The following is a 7,563-nucleotide window of genomic DNA, read 5'->3' on the forward strand; positions in this document are numbered from 1 at the left end:
ATTTGATTTCAACGTATAATAAATATTGATTCATATCTACTTTCTTTGTATCAGTTGGACCTAGAGAAGAGCCTCAATAAGAGGTCAAGTGAGCGTGTCAGGAGGGCCCCATCATCTCCACTGTCTCCCTCCACACGACGACAGACGACGTCGAGAGACTTGTTTCCTTCCCCTCGTGGGAAGGAAAAGATGTAGTTGAGATATAGATAGAGAGAGAGAGAGAGAGAGAGAGAGAGAGAGAGAGAGAGAGAGAGAGAGAGAGAGAGAGAGAGAGAGAGAGAGAGAGAGAGAGAGAGAGACTTGTTTCCTTCCCCATGTATATATATAGGCATCAGAGAGACATATTTGACACACATTTGATGTACATATGACATTCTATATTTGAAGTATGACATTTATTTGATGTATGACATTATTGGTTAATATATGATATGTTTGTTCATATACGACATTATTGGTTATCATAATATATTATGTGTTTGTTAATGTATATGACATTATTGGTTATCACTTTATATTATATGTTTGTTATGACGTTAAATTAGATATGTTTGTGTATGAAATTAAATTAGATATGTGCATGTATGAAATTAAATTCAATTGCTAGAGAGTTACCATTATGTCTATCAACTAGTAGATGTTCTTTTTTGCTTTATTAGTATTTCTCAAAAATTGCAAAGAAGTTGTTTTTGGTGAATAGTTGTAAACAATTGTGATCATCGACTCCATGTACTCATGGCTTTGGCTGCGAACATTCGTAACTTTGGCTATAAGCATCCATGGCTTTGGCTATGTGCACTAGTGGCTTTGGCTGTGAGCATTTATGGCTTTGGTTGTAGCCTTGGCTGTAGGTTGTCTTTCTTGCTACATGTCAAAGTTACCTTCAAGAATATCATTAGTCTAAGATCATTACAATTAAAATACTATGACATAATACCTTGGAAATAATAGTCTTTAACCCATTACTTTATTTGTTAAAACATCATGTAGTATCTATTGTAGTGCTTCTACTCAAATATGTTTTCAAAAATACTTAGTATGGTAAAGAAATGTCTATGGAAAGCTTGTCATATAGGATATTGAAGAACTAAATGTGGACAATCATTAGTACCCATCAATAAGAACACAAACATCTTTCTCAAGCAAGCCATATGACATTAGCTTAATTTGTAAATTTCCTTTGCAAATAACTAGAAGATGCTATGAATCTTAATATAGAGTTAATCACGAACTCATTATTCCATCCAAGAAGCATATATCACCCTAAGCCAATTAACCAACAGGATAAAAATTAATTCAATTTCAACAAAATTTTGAGTATAACAAGCATCTTAGGGATTCTTACAAGAATTAACATGATGTTCACAAGAGCATTACAAGTTCTTGTAATGCTATTTCACATATTGTAATCATATTCAGTTTTGAATGGCCATTTGTATTACAAGCATAAATATTCTTTAAGGTCTTTTAATTCTAGACATGAATTTTATTTTGAAGCTTTTTTATGACAACCCACTCAATGCATATATTGTTGTTCCACATTATGCTGATTTGACTTTCATTGGTTGATTTGGGTCTAGACATGACGTTATTCACTACCTTTTTTATATATTATTTTTTTGTAGTGAGGTTCTAGCCTGAATGAATGTATTAATCATCGAAGTTGTGAACCTTGGTCGAGATCCTTACAAATATATTTTCAAATTGGACCTCAAATAGTTTTCTAAGTCACCCCCTGTACACAGATACTGAAATTGTAGTTAATTACAAAATTAATACTGAATTAACACAAGTTTAATTGAGAAGTATTATGTACCTCAATAGGCTAGATTATTATTGACCGGGAAGCTTTATCTTAGAGCAGTTGGTTTCCTAAATCTTTAGCGCAATGACACTCTTATGGAATGTGGAATTAGGTCTGCTAGCTAAGGAGCATTCTTTAAAAGGTAGAGGAAACTCAAGACTCACATGTTTCCAATCAATATAAATGTTTAAATCGCTTCTCTAATTTTTTCTGTTTATGATCTTCTTAAAACTTAACTTTCTAAATGCATTGATGGGGAAATAAATCTTCTAGGAACTAAAGGCTAATCATGTTTAATACTTACAATTCTCTATTTTTATCTAATAATTTAAAAAAGATTGTACAAGTGTTTTCAAAGAGCAACACTTGTCACTAACATCATAAGAAGGAATATCCAAGGAGACTTACCACTGATCCCCCACCACCAAATTCAAGAGAAAACAAAAATCCACTACTAAAGAGATAGTAACAATGATCATCCCTAGTCTCTCCCTTATCACAAAATGATTACCATCAAAATTTGCATTTCCAATTTTGTCATGTGCGTTGAAGCGATAGTAACATTTTCACTCTCTTACCTAATGTCTCCCATTTCTGAAACTCCTGGGGAAGGGCAAGGCCATCTTCTCAGTACTTCAAAATACAACGAGTTCCATTTTTTCCCATATTGATAATCATTGACTTAAAGTATAGTCGAAGTATTGACAACCCATAGGAACTCAACCTTTGAACATTCCATCTGTAAATGACCTCATAAAGAAAGTTCAATAAACCCACATGAAACAGTGAAACAAACATTGCATGCTTGTGAAGATGATCAGACTGCAGGTGATCAATATGTCTCAAATCTATATTTAGTTCTTTTACTATGCATATAAATGGTTTGTTATATAAAAGACTTATATCCACTAGATAAATAATCATTTTCTTACTATGCTATCCTTATCTTTGGCTGATCTTTGGTAGACCATTTCTTAACCATCCTCCTTCGATCTATAGGTCACTTCATCTTGTCTCTACTCGAATTAATAAGAATTGGCAATCTTAAGGATTGCCAAAATAGGAATGGGTCCAAGTGGAAGATAGGATTTAGAAGTGAGTTTAATTAAAACATAATAAATAGTGTATTACAAAAAGGAGAATGGTATGTTCTTCGCAATCTACTCCCTTATACATTCTATCAATGTTCCACATTGAACCTGATAGAGAACATCACAACACATAACTAGCAACATAGAACATACCTCCTAGCCACCTCAAGAACATAAAATTTCAAAAACCAAAGTACAAAAGTTTAAATTCAAAGCCTCAAAGGTCAAGAGCACAACAAATAAAAATAAATAAATAAATATGAACAAAACCCACATTTGATGGAATCACAAAAAATCTGGTGGCTAGATCATTACAAGCTGATTCAAGCTAATCCTTCATCACCATTAAGGTTGAAAATAACATACCCAATTGAAAACCAATTTACATAAACAAAGTGACTAACATTACTCACAAAGAGGGAGTAGAAGCTACACACTACCTTACGTCCAAGGTGCACTAAAGAACATAACCAAACTCTTGGAGATCATATAATCCTAAGTTTACATAATCTGGTAGTAACACATTTCATTAACTTATGAAACATTTACCAAGTTCCATGATTTGTCTTTCCAAAAATGACATGCTAGATACACTTTCCAACAATATAATTAAGATCCTTCCATCACACATTGCAAGTTTTAGCATCACCCAAGATGGTGTTGTAGAATGAAAATGGAATGTGATCTCCAAAAAGTGAGAGAGGTTATTGTAGATCTCTGCAACATAGTCCTATAGGAACTAGAATCTCATCCATATCTCGCATGAGATCTGAGATATGCCCCATCAAAGATTGCAGCCCTGTGGCATTTAGTGACCCTTAGGGACATTCGGGTTTAGTGTACCTGAGAACGTTCGAGCACTGAAGGGGACAAGATGAGGTTGGGGATAGGGTTTACCCAGCCACCCGGAGCTAATGGAGTAGATAGTTGGATCCCACAATGAAAGATGAGAGAGATTTGGCAGTTGGCAACTTTGTACTCACCAACACTGCAAGTTTCAGCATCACCCGAGATGGCGTTGTAGAATGAAAATGAAATGTGATCTCCAAAAATTGAGAGAGGTTATTGTAGCTCTCTGCAACATGGTCCTGTAGGAACTAGAATCTCATCCATATCTCACATGAGCTTTGAGATATGCCCTGTCAAAGATTGCAGCCCTATGGCATTTAGTGACCCTTAGGGACATTCTGGTTCAACGTGCCTGAGAATGTTCGAGCACTGAAGGGGACAAGATGAGGTTGGGGATAGGGTTTACCTAGCCACTTGGAGATAATGGAGCAGATAGTTTGATCCCACGATGAAAGATGAGAGAGATTTAGCAAGTGGCAACTTTGTACTAGCCAACACTGCAAGTTTCAACATCACCCGAGATGGTGTTGTAGAATGAAAAAAGAATGTGATCTCCAAAAAGTGAGAGAGGTTATTGTAGGTCTTTGCAACATGGTCCTATAGGAACTAGAATCTCATCCATATCTCACACGAGCTCTGAGATATGCCCCGCCAAAGATTGTAGCCCTATGGCATTTAGTGACCCTTAGGGACATTTTGGTTCAGCATGCCTGAGAACGTTCGAGCACTGAAGGGGAAAAAATGAGGTTGGGGATAGGGTTTACCTGGCCACTTGGAGCTAATGGAGCAGACATTTGATCCCATGATGAAAGATGCGAGAGATTTGGCAGGTGGCAACTTTGTACTCACCAATACTACAAGTTTCAGCATCACCTGAGATGGTGTTGTAGAATGAAAATGGAATGTGATCTCCAAAAAGTGAGAGATGTTATTGTAGGTCTCTACAACATGGTCCTGTAGGAACTAGAATCTCATCCATATATCACACGAGCTCCGAGATATGCCTCATCAAAGATTGCATCCCTGTGGCATTTAGTGACCCTTAGGGACATTTCGGTTTCAGCGTGCCTGAGAATGTTCAAGCACTGAAGGGGACAAGATGAGGTTGGGGATAGGGTTTACCCGACCACTCAGAGCTAATGGAGCAGACAGTTTGATCCCACGACAGAAGATGAGAGAGATTTGGCAGGTGGCAACTTTGTACTGGCCAACACTACAAGTTTCAACATCACCCAAGATGGCATTGTAGAATGAAAACGGAATGTGATCTCCAAAAAGTGAGAGAGGTTATTGTAGGTCTCTACAACATGGTCTTTTAAGAACTAGAATCTCATCCATATCTTGCACAAGCTTTGAGATATGCCCTGTCAAAGATTGTAGCCCTATGGCATTTAGTGACCCTTAGGGACATTCTGGTTTAGCGTGCCTGAGAACATTCAAGCACTGAAGGGGATAAGATGAGGTTGGGGATAGGGTTTACTCGGCCACTTAGAGCTAATGGAGTAGACAATTTGATCCCACGATGAAAGATGAGAGAGATTTGGCAGGTGGCAACTTTGTACTGGCCAACACTGCAAGTTTCAGCATCACCCGAGATGGCATTGTAGAATGAAAATGAAATGTGATCTCCAAAAAGAGAGAGAGGTTATTGTAGGTCTCTACAACACGGTCCTGTAGGAACTAGAATCTCATCCATATCTCGCACGAGCTCCGAGATATGTCCCGTCAAAGATTGCAGCCCTATGGCATTTAGTGACCCTTAGGGACATTCTGATTTAGCGTGCTTGAGAACGTTTGAACACTAAAGGGGACAAGAAGAGTTTGGGGATAGGGTTTACCCAGCCACTCAGAGCTAATGGAGCAGACAGTTTGATCCCACGATGAAAGATGAGAGAGATTTGGCAGGTGGCAACTTTGTACTGGCCAACACTGCAAGTTTAAGCATCACCCGAGATGGTGTTGTAGAATGAAAATGAAATGTGATCTCCAAAAAGTGAGAGAGGTTATTGTAGGTCTCAGCAACACAGTCCTGTAGGAACTAGAATCTCATCCATATCTCACACGAGCTCCGAGATATGCCCCGTCAAAGATTGCAACCCTATGGCATTTAGTGACCCTTAGGGACATTCTGGTTCAACGTGCCTGAGAATGTTCAAGCACTGAAGGGGACAAGATGAGGTTGGAGATAGGGTTTACCCGGCCACCTGGAGCTAATGGAGCAGACAGTTTGATCCCACAATGAAAGATGAAAGAGATTTGGTAGTTGGCAACTTTGTACTGGCCAACACTGCAAGTTTCAGCATCGCCCGAGATGGCGTTGTAGAATGAAAAGAGAATGCGATCTCCAAAAAGTGAGAAAGTTTATTGTAGGTCTCTACAAAACGGTCCTGTAGGAACTAGAACCTCACCCATATCTTGCATGAGCTCCGAGATATGCCCTGTCAAAGATATTTGAATTCATAGTGTTTAATGAGAATATACTTGAGGCTTGCTTTACTTTTCTATGTTAAGTTTGGCTTTCAATTTTGATTTCCCTACTTATCTATGTGAAAGTTCCACTTTCATAAGTAACATGGATGCAATAATACTAAATTAAGTATAGGTCCATGGTTCTAGAAGCTTCACATAACTTCTCTTCAACTATGGATCTTGTAAGCATTGTACCATGACTATTGGTGTTGTGAGAATATACAAAGAATATATATTGTTTGACCAAATGTCTTCAATGAACATGAACTATATGGAAGAAGAGAAGACATGTTGCAAAGTCTTTGAAAAATTTCTTCAAGAAATGTAAGGAGCCATGGGTGATTCATCCAAATTATTTGGTAAAATAAGAGGAGGAATGAATCAACCTTGATGATAGAGGTAAATGCTGAATAATATTTATTTAATCACATTGTTTGAAAAAACTTTAATGACCTTTAAATACAATTGAAAGGAATGGAATTGATCTCCCTTACTCATGTAGATGAATAAAATTGGAATTTAAAAAAGAGAGGAACATACACCATAAAACCATGCAATCATGCACTTCTTGATGGGATTATCATAAGTTCATTGTTAGATGGATATGCCAAATGTGGAAGAATTAAAAGGAAAATATGTTGATTGATTGAATATAAAACCAAACATGTGGAATATTTAAAAATATATCATGGGGCTATTAATAAAATCAAACTAATAGAATCAAACTCTACAAATATGGGTATTCAAATTATGAACAAAAAAAACATCATTATTGAGGTTTTAGCATGTTGGGCAAGATAGGGTCTTATTGAAGCTAACAAGAAGCATCATTGTATATAGTGTTTTATAGGCATAAAATTAAAGTGGCATAAAACCATTCACATGCAAAAACATCTAGAACATGTGATAAAATCATACGTTCAAACCATTCATGTAGCCATAGTCACAAATTTCAACAAAGAATTCAACCAACATAAAGGTGCTAAACTTTGTAAGCTATGGATAACTATTGATTTTTAAATATAAAAACATTTGTATGGGTCTAAGGTAATATGCATTATGAAATTTCTTGATTTTCCAAAATATTATATCTTAAAATTCACAATCATCAAATCTTAGCATCCAATCAACTAATCCAGTAATACAAGCATCAAAGCAATGTGATAACAGAAAATCAAAGTTGATTCCATAAGGTCTAACAATATCATATAATTCGTTTATCAATAATTTGAAACATCATAAGCATATGTCTAATAATTTCATACATGAAATATATGTAAAAAATGACATACATAGAAAAAATTATACAAAACATATGCCCAATAATGCCATATAGGTGTAAAATGTACA

The sequence above is a fragment of the Cupressus sempervirens genome, chromosome 3 (genome assembly GCF_028749045.1).
Source record: "Cupressus sempervirens isolate cs-2001-9-10 chromosome 3, ASM2874904v1, whole genome shotgun sequence".
Taxonomy (NCBI): domain Eukaryota; kingdom Viridiplantae; phylum Streptophyta; class Pinopsida; order Cupressales; family Cupressaceae; genus Cupressus; species Cupressus sempervirens.